General features: G+C 38.2%; 1 protein-coding gene across 9 annotated transcripts in view; it reads left to right on the top strand.

Moving 5' to 3' along the window:
- CDK14 (cyclin dependent kinase 14) overlaps window positions 1-17,333 on the top strand; it is a 339,864-nt gene that overhangs the window by 251,185 nt on the left and 71,346 nt on the right. The window contains exon 14 of one of the 9 annotated variants that reach the window (XM_030008249.2): window positions 2,258-2,789. The exons of the other annotated variants lie outside the window; for them this stretch is intronic. The gene's annotated coding sequence lies outside the window, so the exon portion shown is untranslated. Of the gene's footprint in view, window positions 1-2,257; window positions 2,790-17,333 lie in introns of those variants that run through there. 9 annotated transcript variants of the gene reach the window in all.

The following is a 17,333-nucleotide window of genomic DNA, read 5'->3' as shown; positions in this document are numbered from 1 at the left end:
CCTGGCATGGAAGAGTGAGAATACGGGTTTAGAAGTCTTCAAAGAGGCTTACCTCAAAACATACACTATAATTCAGTTTATGTAAGGAGAGGTTACTAGAAGGAAGACTAACACTCTTCTATCATCTACAGAGCCAGCTTCATGTCCATAAGGCAGAAAGAACAGAAGCAAAAAACTCCAACCCCAAACCCCCCAAAAAGCCACAGATGTTAGATTGGGGGCAAAATAATTGCACCTGAGTAACTATTGCAGCTTCCACAAGATGTGCATTTTAAAGGCAGAGCCAGATAATGGAACAGTGATGGACACAAGCCAGTGGCTCTTTAATTCCCAGTCTAACTGGAAATTAGCTGAAAGTGTGGAATGTAACAGCAATGACAAAGTGAAACCCAGAAGGCTTATTATGTAAGAAGTTAGATCCCTAAAATTCTTAAAATAGAATTGGTCAATATTAGAGGCTACTTTTGGGAAGAGTTTGAGGGAGATAATGTAAATATCACTTACTGTGAATTAAGTTCTTTGGAGACTTTAACACTGAATTTTTTCACTCGTTGTCAAACTACCTAAAGATTATAAAGAGAATATTTACTAGATAAGATGCGATTTATACATTTTGTAGAAATGCTTATAATGTTAGGAAACAAAACTTGCACTGACATTTGCTTCTATGTAGTATAAAGTTTCACCTACATTGCATGACCTAACAGATTGTGGAATGTAATTTTAAAATACTGGTCTAAAAACAATTAAGATGTGGTAATCTGATCTTCCTATAGAGATCACACTGAATTATATTTTCACCTTTTTTCCTGAACTTTTCTGTTCAATTATCTCTGCACAATAAAAACCAAGAACAGCTCTGCCTTCAGAATGCAATGCAACCTCTTTCAATTTGCAAAAGCTTCTCCACAATAATAAACCCTTACAGAGAATAACAAAAGAGAACTAATTATCCTTGTGTATATTTGGTAGGATATAAAAAGCTTTTTCAGATCCTTCTGTCCTAATGGGTTGCATTGTGAGAAATTAGGTTGGAAAGAAAAGGTGCAGTTGAAAACAAATTCTGCTCTGCATAAATAGGACTACTACTTCATAATTCCCCAATGTGGCAGTATTTATTATATAAATAACACTTTATTCTCACAGCTAGTCCCACTGCTGGGGATTTCTTCCTTTAACAAGATGGCCTCTGTATTTGAGACCTCCCTTCCTGAGGCCAGGGTGTTTAAAAGTTGCATTCCAGGATGGACTGGCCTATTTTGGGACTGTTATTCAGTGAAAACTTCCTGAAGAAAGCAAAGTGAGTGAACAGAGATGAGTCGATGTATTTTGAGTCTGTATTTCATTTCAAGCATAACACAGACGATGGAATTGTCTCGAGCTGAGACTTAGGAAGGGTTTTTGGTTTGGGGTTCTGTTGTTTGTTTTTTATTTTTAAGAAAATCTTTGCCTTAGTGGGGTTTTGACTAAAGACAAAACTCTCTTCTAATTGTCACTTTTACGCCCTTCTCCTCCTGTCCCTTCGCCAGCATTGCTCATTGTAATGTAGTCTTGTAGTGCCACCGAAAGAATATTCAAGCTCTCAAGCACAGTAGGAAGAAAAAGCTTTAGTGTTGTCATTGCTAACACCTTTCTGATGGATAAAACTAAGCAATAAGAATTGAAAGCTATACCTGTGCAAAAGGTGGATTATACGTGTACGACTGTGTGCGGTTCGAGTATGCTGAGGTTGCGCTGGGGCTGTCCCCTCACTTGCATTTGAGGGGTGATTAGGAGTCATGCTGGGGGGGAGCCAGGATGGAAACCGGACACAAAATGAAAAGATTTTGTAGAAGGATTTGTGATTTAGAGGCATATAAACCTGCCTCTGTCTCCTGATGATTTACAGTGATACTGCTGTACTGAAAAACACATCTTTAATTTCCCATTTCGTTTCCTCTTTCCCATAAATACCCCCTTATCGGTCGTTATCTTTTGCCCGAGGGACCTTAGGAATCATATCATGACAAAACCTGTGTTAACCTGCGATACAAACACGAAGTCATTTATTTACCAGACAGCAAATTTATTACACTCCCTTTACCACAAAGTAACTTCTTGCTTCGCCCTGCCTGCGCCAGGGGGAGCGCTCGGGCCGGCACAGCGGCCCCGGCCGCTTCCCCAGGGCCGGGGCCGAGGGGTTTTGCCACGGGTATTTCCCTAACGCCACTTTTCTGTTCGTTTCACTACTTAATGGGGTTTATGAAATTAATTTCAGGGTGGTGGAAGCTGCTCCTTTACACTTCAGTGCCCTTTTTGTGTCTACTACTGTACACTGCACCCGCTGAGGACTGTTTGATACGTTGCCGGCACCATAAAGGGGCTCAGCTGCGAAAGCGCAAAAGGCAAAGTTCTCAGCCCAGCTCAGGACCGGTTAGTGCTAAGCTGAAATGCGCTGCAGGTTTTGTCAGCTTTATGGTAATGAATTACATGATGCCAGTTGAAGCCAATGACTGAGAAAGATCTCTAGAGTTTCTCTATTTATCCTTTTGCCAAGCTGAAAAATTCTTTACAATTTATATTTGAATGTTTCTTTCAAATGAGAACAACTGTAAATTGCTCAAATGTTATACCTTTTAAAACTTTGGGGGAGATTATTCCTAACAGACCTCATTAATAGAATGTTTACCCTGACATTCAATTTATTTGTGCTTTATTCTAAATTCCCCCTCTTTTGTGTTACTAAGCTTTAGTTATTGTGTTACATCCTCTTGGCCCAGTTAAAAATATTAATAAACCTCCTAAACTGGACCACAAAAGCCTTTGTCCTCTTTTTTGGTGTACTAATAACTCTGTGTTTTTTCAGTAGTAAAATTACATTGTTACCGTCCTATACCTTTCCCATCCATGATAGCTGTGAAAATACAGCCCCAATGGACATGGATGTTCTTTGTTTTCTTCTGCAACATTTAATTCAGTTTCTGGCTTTGGACTAGAGTTTGTTGGCATTATTATCTCTGAATCTATTCATATTTTGGGTTATTTTTCCCTGGAAGGAATGGTAGTTCTCTATGCTCTATCTTGTTTGTAGATTTTTTGTGCCCACATATCTCACTTCTGTTAGCTTCTTTGTACTAATTTCTTTGTCTTCTATGGTGTTTTCAACATTTAGTTTCATCTAAGAATTGATTCATTATGCAGTGTGTCCCTTAGTCCAGTTCATTAATAAAGATGTTAAATAAAACTGTAACTAACGCTAATCCTTCTGGCACACAGCTGGACACTTCCCTTCCAACTCAGTACATTGCCACTCATCATTACCCTTTGCTTATGGTCTGTCAGCCAGTTTTCAGTCTATGAGATAGTGTATCACATCCCAGCTCTTCAGAGTTTGTCCACAGAGCAAGATTTTTTAGAGAAATTGCATCAAACGTTATCTCTTGTCGCTTTGTTCCACAAATGCTTAAGGCCGTTTTTAATAATAATCAATTTATCTGATGTCTTGTTCATTAGTCATCTCTTCTTTTGATTGCCATTTTGTCTTAGTTTTTTCCTAAAACTAATTTTGTTTCCGTATTGTCTATGTTTTGTTTCTGTTGTCTATAATTTGCTTCTATATTGTGTGTCAATATCTGGCAAATATTTGCCAAGATTCTCTTCCTTATTTGAAAACCAGAAAGGAAGAATGTGTATATATATATATATTTAAGTCTAGTACAGTACTTTAGAATGTAGAGCAAAATTAGCTAATGTTACAGTAACTTACCTACAGTAATAAGCCTATAAAGAGAAATGAGGAAAGAGAACTAACTCTTCCCGTGTAGATTTCCTGGAAAGACTTTTAAAAGGTACCTTACATTTGTTTGCTATCCTCACTAATTCCTTAAGAATTCCCTAAGATATTGAGACGTATATCAGATAGACATGTTTATTTGGTGTTTCCAGGTATGGGTTGTTTTTTTTTTCAAAGTATGTTCTTCATTAACGTTTTTGAGTACTTACTGATCAACTCTTTTCAGATGTTTCCAGTTGTTCTTTCTCCTTACGCATTTCTACATGCCAATGTTTTATTAATTTCTCAGAATTACATTTCTGGTAGTCTGTTACTCATATGTTGCCATAGTGTCTGTGTTCATTTCTTGGTTTGAAGTCTAATACTTTCTGATCAGAGGCACCAGGCATCATTATATCCTCACATTCCTAATTCTGCCCTCTTGCTGGAGTTCTCTACTGTTGGCCTCTCTGCTGAAATCTTTCTTCTCCAGATAATGACATTGCTGACAAAACTGAGTCTCTGAGATCTGTTTTAAAAATATTTGTCTGAGGAATTGAAGACATACTGTGAAGGCAGTAATGTAAGTGAAGTAGACCTTACTGCCGAGTCTCTCATTACTTGTATATAGCCATTAAAAGCAAGATTTTTCCAAAATGAGAGCCAAAATGATAGGCAACTTAAGAATTGGGCTGGCATTCAAAAGTGCTTAGTGCTAAACAACTGCTGTTGGTTTAAGTAGCTTGATGTTATCCACTGGTTTTTTGTCATGTATTACGGATAATTTTTCTTTAACTCAAAAGTTCCTTTGATTCTCATCTGAGGGTCTCAGAAATGTATATAATTTTGGGAGATGGTGCAGACAGGCAATAAGTGTAACAATATGAATAATGCTACTGAGTTTTGTCACCTCTGCAGATAGTTTAAGCCAATCTCAAAACCCATGCCGTTTGCCTCTGCTGCCAACCAAAGACTTCCAGACAGTAGTTAAGGTTTCTGCAGTGGTACAACATCGCAAAATATCTTTACCTTAGACAAATACTTATTTTACTGACTTTTTTGATGATTTGATGTGGGTTTTTCAGCATAATTTTGACCACCACCTTTTCTGCAGTAGGATGGTAATCATAGATATTCAGATATTGCCATTCATGAGAATCTCCTGTGACCATCTCCCAAAATTCATTGCAATTTTGTCAAGAAGATCTTAATTGCTTCCTTTCCCGAGTTTCTGGCTGTGGTGCTTCATGTATTTGCCTTCAGATTTCCAACTTCTTTCCTGCCATATAGGACAGAGAAACAAGAATTTTTGCTTTTTCACGCAGTTTGGTTTTTTTTTTAATTAGTGATGCAGAAACACATGGCATTGTAGGATACTAGTGAAAATAGTGATTTGTTTCAAAACTTGACATTATTTGCTAGCCAAACAGTTTTCATAATTAAATTTAGTGATTTCTTTAAATAACCTAGCTCAGAAAGTTTGAAGCTATTGTTTGAGAATTTGTGAAAGATGCTGGCTGCAGGCAGATCATCATGTATATATGTTCAGTGCCTGCTTGACCTGAGTGTCAAAATGGGAAGATAAGAGTCAATAACCCTTGCTGATGCATTAAAATGGAGAGATTAGATTATGTATCTTCAGGAACACACTGTGAATAACAAGTCTCAGCATAGGGCTGGTGCACCTGTCATTGCTGGAGGGCAAAGAGGCAAGTGGTTCCAAAGGGAACTGACCTTTTTCTTTCAGGCATTGAGTCAATCCCATATCCTAAGGCACACGTTCTGCGTTAAAATTATTATAACTCTCCTGGTACTGTGCTGAAAAACAGACTCTGGTGAAAATCTATTGAAAAAAACCCAAAGTGATGGCGATGGTAGTTTGTGTATTGGTTTTAATTAAGCCTTTATAGGAAATACATTCTGTAATTTTGAAAGACATCACTAAAACAGTTAAGTTCTTCTCTGATAAATTTAATTGAAGTTTAAAATAAAATTTTGAAATGTTGTTTGTCTGAATTAGCAGCTCACTGGATACCAAAATGTAAATGGCAGTATTTATCACTAAATGTGATTCATAAAAAACCTGCATCCTTTTAAATAATGTAATGTAAAATACAGTGTATATCCATAGTCTGCTACCTCAGCTGAATTTATATCTGTAAGATCTGATTTACAAATAGACAACTTTCTGTTAAATTATTCACATCTCATAATAATTGATGTAACAGAGTTGATCTTATGCTGGAGCATATTTGATCATAAATTCAATGAAAGCAGCCACCATCTTTGTGATGTTTGTCCAGCTAAATCCTTCAGTGAATAAAATAATAAAGATGCCAGCTGTGTTTGTTTTATAATCACTGCTGCAATAGGAGGCTGGAAATACAAATGAATAAAAGCTCTAATTTTTTGTGTTGGATTTATAAACTCAGAATCTTACTGCAAAGAATTTAAATGGAAAAAATAAAATTTTTACTTCTGTCACATTTTCATAAATGTATTGTTTGCTTTTTTGTCCCTATTGTTTAGGAATCCAGAATAGTTTTTAAATATTGCTATTGTTTGGACCCAAACTTACAAAATCCAAGGAAATCTTGTAAAAATAGATTAAATTTATGCTTTTCTCTCTGACACCTTTGCAAGTTAAGACTGGACCATCATTTTTGCATTGCTGCCTTTGGTTAGATTCTATAGCGATCTTAAAGCTCTGTTTACTGCTGTGTACTGTTAGCATGCCTCAAACTAATGTCACCACCCTGACATAAAAAAATCATGCTCCAGATTATTATTGGCCTTCCTTCCACATTATGACTTTTGTAGAATAATGTTATATTCCTTTCATTTCTTTCATATTTGATCGTTAAAGTGCCCTTGAGTCAAGCTTTATTCTGCAACCATGAGGGCATGAATCTTTCCTGAGATGTTGACAGACAGTGTTTGGTGAATATCATTTTTGTGTCAGCTACAGCCTATGTCTATACTGCTAACTAAAGAAGAGCCAGGGACTATCTTCTGGCCCTGAGGCCATGTGGCAGACCTAGCTACAGCTCTACTAACACTTGGGCATGCATCTCCTTTGGGCTTTATGTGGTCCCCATGCAGCTGCACATGCAATTATTAGTTTGGGGGTGTTCAGTATTTGTTTTTTTAATTCAAAATTTCCAAAATAACATAAGACCCATGTTGCAGACCACAGGAATTGTGTTTTCTAGCATAAGACTGAAGGTAATATATTGCATGCCCTGCTTGTAGGAGCCTGGTACATGCTGCCTTTTGGGAATGTCCCTGGCATGGGTTGTTCCCTGAACTGTGTCTAGGAGTGGTTTGGGAGAACGCCAGTTGGCATGGGCCAAAATAATCCAGGGGGCAATGTGGACACTCAGTAGTTAAGAGGTCAGGCTCTCTCCCTAGCCCTGCTTAATTCGGTGATATAGGCTTCAATAGAGAGATTCTTACTATTCCCTGCCCTGTGCACACTTGAGCATATTCCCAGTGAAGTTTCTTCTCTCACTGTAATGCTAGCATCCTTTGTCACCTAGGCCTGAAGCCTTGGGGATGTTTTTTATCTTTCCTATCCCATGCATCCAGACTCCTATATATGTTTTACAATTTTTTTTTTCTTTCCAGCTTTTCCAAGATACTTTTTTTCCTTCCCCAACCAACATTGTCACTCAGATCTTGATTATCGTAATATAATTCTTATGTCTTCTCCTGGCCAACACCCTTCTTCAGATCATATAAAAAGCAACCAGTAAATTCAGTTTAATTTTTTGTGGATTGTTTAGCTCCCCTCCCAACACTGGCTGTTTCACTCCATCTTTTTTAAGCTCCTTCTTACCCTTTTCAAAATCCTCTATAATTATGCCTTTTCCTCTCATCCTTCACAAAGCTGTGTATTTGTTCCTATTCCCTATTCTTACGTCAGTGATACCTTACTCATATTTAGGCCTTCTTCTGTCCCTTAGATAATTCAAGCAGACTCACAACGGCTGTTGTCCTTTCTGGGAATAAGATGGGCATGTGCCCAGATAGTGTCTTCACCAGTTGTTTGCAGTCCCTTTCTCCAGGCTTCTTGTTCTCAGTTTGGAAGCTGCTAGGACTAGTCCTTGTCTGCCTCAAATGCCTGCTTTCACAGAAGCATCATATCCATTTAGGACCCTAAAATGGGACCCAGATGTTTATTTACCTGCCCATCCCATTTTGGTGGCAGCACCCATGACCAGATGTGTCGCAGAGCTCCATGGATTCCACAATTCCACGTGTGCAAAATCTTTTGAAAATCCACCTGCTTATTTTGGGTCATTATAAGTGACCTTCTGAGCTCTACTGGCAGTCAATTTTTAGGGATTTTAGGGAAATCTAACCTTTAGTGGTCACTATTATAGATAACAATTTTGATTTTAGTTCTTAAATCACCTATGTTGATTTATGCCTAAACAGCAGTAACTTCCTGCTTCGCTGTCTCTCTTTCGTGCTACTTTGACAGGTTAGGATTTGCAAAAATAGTTCAGGATTGAGTCCTTCCCTACCGCAAGCCGGTTTCTGAGTGTCAGATAGCACTGCATCCTCACACACATATGTGAGTACAAGCACTTAAAATCCACATATTTCAGTAATTCATAGCTAAAATATATGGAATTTGTGGTTTGGTCATTCACCTCCAACCTGTTTGTAGTTAAAAAGGCATAAACTGTTGTGTTAAATCTGAGTGACGTTTTAAAAAAGACACTTCAACACAGGTATGTGTGGATATGTAATGTTTCACTTTTTAAAAAAGATCAATGCAAAATCATGTTACATTTTCTCCAAATTGCATACTAGAGACAGATCACTGTTTTCTTCTTCTACAATGGTCTCTGTGCCTAAGAAACCCTTGAATAATTACACTCATTTTTTCCCCTGTTCAAGTTCAAAGTCAAATTCAGACTTCTTTTAACAGATTGGCACAAGCATGTTTGTCTCTTAACAAGTGTTACTGCAGTTGGTATCAGGCACTGGATTCTCAGTCTGCAAGCTTCTCCCTACTGGAAGATGACCTAATGATCACTTTAGAAAGTATTTATCTCCATTAATGTAAAGAGAAAGAGTGGTGTGCTAAATCAGGAGAGTGAATCTGGAGAAGGAATGGCACCTTCTGCGCTACAATGTTGGTGTAAATGTGGTGTCTCATCCTGTGTTCTTTTCTAACATCACCTGAACCAAGTATCTGAGGGTCAGGGAGCTGCAACTAGTTCTGTATGATGGAAGTCTGTCTAAATATATAGGCATAATAATACATAATAAAGTATTTTTGACTGCATAGCTTTAAATATATTGCCCATATGCTCTCATTATAACCATCTTGGTCTCCTCCTCTCAATGTTTACTAGTTCTGCATCATTTCCCTGTCACGTCTTAGCTTAGGAGTATAGTTGCAAAAAGACCAGGATGCCTACTTGTACATAATTGCTTAGTCTCATTGGGTTGAGCCAGGCAACTCATATACATAAAGTTAAATAAATGCATATGCCTGGGGTCTGTCTTCCCAAGCTTTCTAGGCTTGGGGCATTCTCTCTGCCTCCAAATCTCTATCCACCTTTAATGAGCTGTATAAATAAATACAAAGTACTCCTATTCATTCCATATCCATAAAAATATATTTTATTAGCTGAGAGGTATACAATAATAGGAAAGATCAGACCCATCCGATGTTTTAGGGAGCTGTAGGAGGACAGGACAAGTAGCTGCTTCCAAGTGGTTGACGGATCTGAGGCCCTGGCAAGACAGATTTGTAGGTTAACTGTGATAAATGATCTTTGGCTTCACTGACTAAAGCGAGGTCACCCTTCTTGGGGCACTGCCTGCATGCTGCAACCTTGCAGCAAATTCTTGTTGAAGTACTGAGCAAACAGACCAGTTCTTATTTACATTAGAATGAAATTAAGACTTCTCAAACCCAAGATCATAAAATGTCGGACAGGAGGGCAGAGATTTATAAGGCGGTGCTAATGTTTATTTACTAGAATTTAGTTCTGTCTTTTTTTTAGTTTTCAAAAGGCAATAGGTCCAAAAAGACAGCTGTTTTTTCCTTCTGTAGTTATTTAATAAGGGAAAATAGGGGAAACTTTGGTTACTGCCCTAGTGGCTGCACCCACTTGACAAATTTGAAATTCAGAGTTTGGTTGTTTTTTCTCTGGAGTATTTTTTGCTTGGATTTCTTTGGAGAGAAACAATCCAGATTGTTGAGGGTGGGAGGAGGAAAAGCACAGAGCTTTGACTGCATTGTGTGCCAAAGGTTTATTTCAGCTATTTCTATGTTGGGGGGGGGACGGTTATTCCCTCCTTTTTTTTTGCTTATGTCCAGCCAGTGAGGAAATAAATATGTGAAGAAAGAATGCTATGGAATGTTAACTCTGCTGCCGTATTTTCTTCCTTTTATCATGCCCCAAGATTCAGTGAAGTTGATATAAATTCACCATGCCTTCTTTTAAAAAGCATAACAGAAAGGCATTCTTCCTTTAAGAGTCAGACTGTAAAAGGTGATTTTCTTTCACTCAGTTTGGTTTAAGCCTGTAAAAAGCATTAAGTGAAAAATCTGATATATTTGTTAGGGCATTTATTGCATTACTAACTTATATTTTCAGTTCTCAGTGAAAGGTTTATAGAGAACATAAACCTTGAAGAGTTTTTGTTCAGGATTAAAGATATATTTCCTCCATTTTCTGGTGAAATAATAGCTCATAAAATGATTGGGGTGTTAGTAATTATTTTTAGCTCTATTTATTTTCCACGGATATTCCGTTCAACTTGCTGAGGTGCACGAAAAAGGCCTTTAAAAAACACTCCCCTTGATCAGAAGACTTATGCCCTTTAAAGAATTTCAAAATAATGAAAAGCTTCTGATTAGGTGTCGCCACCATGTTGTTGTTCTTCATCAGTTACACTTGCAGCAAGCAAACATCTTCCAGTAAACTATAAATCTAGCAAATTGAGTAGTAGTCTGTTGTGGTGTAAGTAATACACTATGTCTTCCATAACTAGTGTCTTTAATACTGGGCTAATTGGGATGCTGAAAGAATTAAAATAGCTGATTGATGTGCTGGTTTTGGCTGGGATAGAGTTAATTTTCTTCATAGTAGCTAGCATGCGGCTATGTTTTGGATTTGTGCTGAAAACAGTGTTGATAATACAGAGATGTTTTAGCTGTTGCTCAGCAGTGCTTACACAGAGCCAAGGCCTTTTCTGCTCCTCACCCCACCCCACCAGCGAGTGGGCTGGGGGTGCACAAGAAGTTGGGAGGGGACACAGCCGGGACAGCTGACCCCAACTGACCCAAGGGGTATTCCAGACCATACGACGTCATGCTCAGCTTATAAAGCTGGGGTAAGAAGGAGGAAGGGGGGATGTTCAGAGTGATGGCCTTTCTCTTCCCAAGTCACCATCACGTGTGATGGAGCCCTGCTTTCCCGGAGATGGCTGAACACCTGCCTGCCCATGGGAAGTGGTGAATGAATTCCTTGTTTTGCTTTGCTTGCGTGCGCAGCTTTTGCTTTACCTATTAAACTGTTTTTATCTCAGCCCACAAGTTTTCTCATTTTTACTCTTCCAATGCTCTCCCCCATCCCACCAGGGGGAGTGAGCGAGCAGCTTGGTGGTACTTAGTTTCTGGCTGGGGTTAAACCACAACACATGTAAAATCAAAAAGAAGTAATTGCTAAATTCTTTCTAGGGCAAAATGGTAAGGCAGGTACTGATGAAAATTGCTTAGGAAATACTTTTTCTGGGAAATATATGTATCTTAGAGACACTGCTGAAAACTGAGTGAAATAATGTGAAATACTTCAGGTATTCTTCTTTTGGTTTAAAGAATTAGTTGTGGTTTTAAACAGTAGCGGAACACTGTACCTAGCAGTCACGTTGCCTGGAATATCACAGCCTCAGAACTCCCAGAAATTAAGGAAGTTACATGATCGTATCACAGAAAGCCACGTTCTCAATAGCTTATAGTATGTTATCACTGGACATATATTGTATATTTGCTGTTTAAATAAGCTTATTTTTCTTCTTTTTAATGTCTGCCATACAGACTCCATAGTTCTTCCTTCATTTGATGCTCCAGCATATATTACCCTGGCAAAAAGATAACTAGTACCAACTGTAAACCTTATTCTGTATTAAAATGGTATAGAGCAAGTGGAGGAAATATCTGCAATATTGTCAATGAACAATATTGGCTATCTTCATGCCCTAAGCTCTCAATAGTTGGCACTGGGTTTCTTTAGAAGGTTTCATAGCCCAGCATATTTATTCTGAGGCATCAGAGCAAGAGCTAGCCCAGGTGCATGTCAGGCTATAGAAGGACAAAACTCAGGATACTGTTAAGTCTGTTGTATATTGACTGATTCTCTTTAAGCTCAGCATTTAAAGCTCAAATCAACCAAATTCAATTTTTAAAGGTGTTGTGTTCTGTAAGGGTGTTAATGTTCTGCTTCCTATGTGTAGCAAACCATTCAAGCTGAACATCGCAAGCAGTGTTGTGTTGTAGAAATACAGCAATGCATCTGAAACGGACACTAAAACCCATCAAATGTAGTACAGGTTGAGTCAGGGAGAAATAGATTAATATCTAAGTTTTTGTCTTGAGTTACATTCAGTGATGATACATAAAAATGATTTTATGATCTAGTCATGACTGAGCTTAATGGCCATTATCAAATGTGAATTGCCATGAGAGGTTGGATCACTTCATTGTCTAGCTTAGGTGTGACCAAACTGAGTCTCTGAAGCCTCATGTGACTCGTGAGCAGTTTAAGCATCTTAATTCTCCATTCTGAGAAGTTCAGGAGCTGCAACTATAATTACAGTTTACCTACTGGATCAGTAGATTCTTTTAAAAATTTACCAAGTGTGTAAAAATTATATACCTAGAGGTAAACCTATATTAATTAAAATAGAAAAAAACCCTAGTTGTCTATATTGTTAGAACTTTAATTTGTTACATTCACTTTTTTTCATGAAATGCTATTCATCTTGGCTGCTTTCCAGCTAATGGCATCTGTGCAACTGTCAAGTGAGAATTAGTTCACATGGGTCTGGGTTATTATTACCTTCCTAGAATGCACTGAATGAACTTACCTCCACAGCTTTCCAAATGGGGCTTTGGCCTCTTTTACATCGACATTAACAGCAATATCAAAGAATCAAAGACTGATGCTTTTATCTCTGTTCTGTATCAGTGAATACTTATCATTGGTTGTCATGGCTTTTATTTTAATAATAAACATTTTGACCACTTTTTCAGTACTTCAACAGATAAGACTGCTGATGCTATGATACGGTAATATAATTAAAAGGGATCAAACTAATTTCTAAATTCCCAAAGAGATCGTTTCATACACCCTTACGGAAATTGTGAAGGTCTGAAGACTGTGGAGTGCAGTGTTGTGCAGGAGCACAGAGCAAGGACAGATGCTGGGAGCAGTATAGCCACGTTGATGCAGGATTTGTCCCAGCCTAGCTCATGTAAGAAGCCTGAGTGGGATGTTGCACAACTGTGGCAATCTTGCATCTAGTGAGGTACCGAGCTAGAAGAGTACAATTAAACCGATGGCCTAGGGAGCCTGGAGACCATACTTTCCCACCTTACATGTGTAGAGAGCTCAATGTTTCTGAATCTAAACTGCTGCCAGCACCTCTATTTGGGAAGAGCAAGAGGGGCCCCAGGTGTTTGGAGACATGCCTCCTAAAGAACGTGCACAACCCAGCACAACGTTAGGACTGCTGTTGGCAGCCCCACGCAGGTGTGGGGCACAATCCCAACACTGAAATGTGGTTCCTGTGGCTGTGTTTGACTGTAATGTTTACTGTATAGTTTGGCTTGAAGTACCTCTACACTGTACTGTAGAGCAAATTCTGTATTTTGTGATTGATCAGCAACAAGTAAAACAGTGCTTCAGTGAGCCTTCAAAAGCTTTTGTCTCACTTTGTTCATTAGTTGTAGTCCTCAGTACCCTCTGTGTAAAACACTGAAAAAATGGTAACGTCTTTACTGTGTTAGATTCTCGTCTTGAGGTGCCGCTTTATGCCTTCATCTGCATCAAAAGCTAAAAGCATCGCATCAAAACTTGCATTCACTTGTTGCAGTGGTTTCATGATGGCTAAATAAACTCTACAAAAGCTCTGTGGAGGCACACCAGGCGCGTTAGGGAAGCAGCTACTGCACGCTGGAACTGGCACGTCAAGTCTTTGAAGACGGTAGGTGTTCTCGGCATGGCTGTAAGAACAGAAAAGGCTGTTGATATTTAGTAAAAAGGAAATGTTACTTAAGGTAGGCCCTGCTCCGATTTGTGTGCTGCGTAGCTGCTGCTAGTAGGGTCACACATATATTCAGAGGTGCAAACTGTCAAGGCACATGAGGGCATGTCCGTGTCAGCTGGTGAGAAGATAATGAATTTGCAAAGACGACATTAGCTACACTATGCATTGTTGGCACAGTTTTGTGTCAGAACTCAGAAGAGGCCTAAAGCCTGGAACAAGGGGGAAAGACTGCCATCCTCAAGCAGACTTGGGTGAAAATGGGGAATACGGCCCTCGTGGCAGTGCAATGGTAGGTGAGATACCACAGGCACTGTACAGGAGCCCTGTGGTTGAGGGGACCACGGCATCTTCTGCGAAATGAGCTGCGAGGGTTACTGTATGGCCTGCCTGATTTGCACTGATTTGTTTATTCTCTTTGTACTGTTAAAGTTTAAACTCTGCTAAATGGTATGATTGTTTGGGTTAACTGTGGTTTTGTCTTTCAGCACTTCAGGTTGCAAGAGATTACTTAGAATAAAGAAGCAGAGCTGAGATTTCCAAAGGGAATTAGGTGCCTCACTCCTCTAGGCCATGCTATAAACGCCAGTCGAGAAATGAATTAATGATACGCTGCGAGAGTCGTATCTTCACATGGAAAATATGCACAGTAAATGATTTTTGCTTTGGGAAGTATTTACCTCATGCTGTTAGGAGTATATAGACAGCATATTATCTCCATTTGTTTTAATGCCCATTTGTCTTAATTATTAATGTGAATTTGAGCTGCCTTCTTCGTTGCATTTAAAAGCAAATCACCCCAAGTTCAGAAGTTCACTGCACATGCCCAAAACTTTCTTTTTCTCAAGAGCTTAAACCAAACTTCAGTGATCTTAGTCATGTTCTGCTTGACCAAATACTGACCTTCCTCTGCAGTAGAAAGACATTTAAGCCTGTTTTCTGAAATTAAATCAAATTCTTGTAATCCAATGAGATTTACAACTGCTCAAGTCTAGTCAGATTCATATATGTTTAAAGTGAGACAGGTTCATATGGTGTTTGTTTTTCTTGAGCTAAGGCTGTATATAGCGTTTGGGATTAAGTTGAAAATCTGTGTGTTTCACATACGTCATCAGAGTAGGTGTGTAAAAATACTCCCAATATTTCTAAAACAATTCTAGATATTATTATTTAATACTCATTGCCAAAGGTTTCTCTGTATTCTGCTATATGCCACATTTTCTGAAGGTATGTATGCTGTCATGGCTAATAACTATTCCTCAGTGAATAGTGTGACAGTAAGTGAAGCGTGAATATTGAGACTTGCCATATCATGCATGCCAAGTTCCTATATGTCCCAACTGCTGTGAGACAAAACATGCTATTATGTTTTAGACACAAAGCCATATTGTACGAAATTCTATCCTGTCACATACTGAAGGAGGTGTATTTAAAAATAAAATCTTTTTTTTCTTTAGTTCTTTTTGTTAACTTTTCTGTATTAGGTATTTAACTACTGAACCCCATCAGAAAATTCAGCCTTTGTCCCTATTGAGGAATCATGTTTCAAACTTACATCAGACAAACTGTTCATGTTTTAAGGAGGATATTTTAAAGAGGCTATTGGCAAAAAAAAAAAAAGGAAAGAAACAAAACCAAATGTTCCAACGTTCCAGACCGCTGAGGTTATGCACTAAATGGGTTTCTCCAAAAAATTCTGATGCAGTAGATGTAATTGAAATACATGATCATACAGTGCATTTTTCATAAGTAAAAGAATAGCTTGTCTTTAAAAAAAGCAGCAAAATTAGTCATGCATTCCACTAAGGCATCAATTTTAAGACTGACAACATTAGAAGCCCACATGCATATACCTTTTGCAATGTCCACTGATTTCCAGAAGTGACCTTCACAGAAGACATGGGTTTTGGAGAAGAATTTTTTCATTGCTGTGCAAAGCTCTGTAAACAAAGCTAGAACTTTGATGTAGAACTTTAAAGATACAGCTGAGCCTAGCTAAAAGTGAAGATTTGATCCATGAGTTACTTGGATGATCTTCTTCGGCCTGTATTACACGGGAGGTGAGACTTGATTGTTATGGTCCCTTCTGAGTTTAAAATCTATAAATGCTTGGGAACATAATACTAATAATGTAGCAACTGGAATCTTCAAAGCACTGTAGAAACAACTAACATCCCCCCTCCCAGCACTACTCAGAGTACTATCAGGGCAGGTGAATGTAATAATTATAGCAGACTGAACTATCTTTGCAGACTGTGCAATGAATTTAGTCTTTTTTCTATTTATTAATTGGTTCTAATTTTGACTGATTTATTCACAACTGTTTCATTAGTTGATGTGATTATGTTGCAGCCCTAGATATTTTTGTTCGGTTTATATTGTATTAATGTATAATCTGCTGATTATTTCATACTTATCTTTGGTTTCTTGATTGATCTCAGTAAACAGGTCTCTCTTTTGTTTCTAAACTGGGAAGGTGACTTTGGCTTCCTAAACTGTTGCTACTCAAAATATTTTCAATTTATATTAGTTAATCTGATTGTCTTGCTAAAAAGATTCTTAGCAGTATGCCAGGTACATTGGTGACCATTAATATAGTCAAAATGTCAGCACTACTCTGTTCAAGAGCACCAAGGAACTAGGGTGTCATCATCCATAATTTCACCTGCAGTTCAGAATTTGTTAATATTTGAATGCTCTTTTCTTTTGCTTTGCCTTACTTAATTAGCATCTTCACTTTACCTATAGGTCAGCTAAGGAATGGTACAATTCTTATATTGGAGGGTAATATTTCACTACTTACTTAAGTAACCTCATTTTTCTGACTTAACAGTAGCTTTCCTTCAAGACAGGGCAAGTTTACTATGGCTCCTAAAAAGGATGCAGCTACCTCTGTGGGAAAAAAAAATATGTTGGTGAAATGATTTGCCAGGACCTCTGAACAAATACTTGGTGCAGGTGGGATTAGGACACAAGGCAGGCCTCAGAGACTCAATATAATCACCGGTCCACGGAAATTTTGGTTGTGTAGAAGAATTAATACCAATTCTCCCTGAATATTTACCCCTCCCTTTTCCTTTTCATTGTTAAGAATAGCTTTTTCTCCTGGTATTTTGCTGTGTTCTGTAATGAACTTTCCTGTAATTTTCACAAAAGTTTAATGAAACAATTTCTACAATCTGGTAGTTTAAGGAGTCTGGAATTAATCTAATATATAATCTAATTTGTAGGCAATGACTGTTTCATTCAAGATGCCTTTATTTTGTCATGAACTGAAAACGAAAACAGA

Source organism: Aquila chrysaetos, chromosome 3 (assembly GCF_900496995.4).
Source record: "Aquila chrysaetos chrysaetos chromosome 3, bAquChr1.4, whole genome shotgun sequence".
Taxonomy (NCBI): domain Eukaryota; kingdom Metazoa; phylum Chordata; class Aves; order Accipitriformes; family Accipitridae; genus Aquila; species Aquila chrysaetos.
This window is presented reverse-complemented; position numbering and strand designations above follow the sequence as displayed.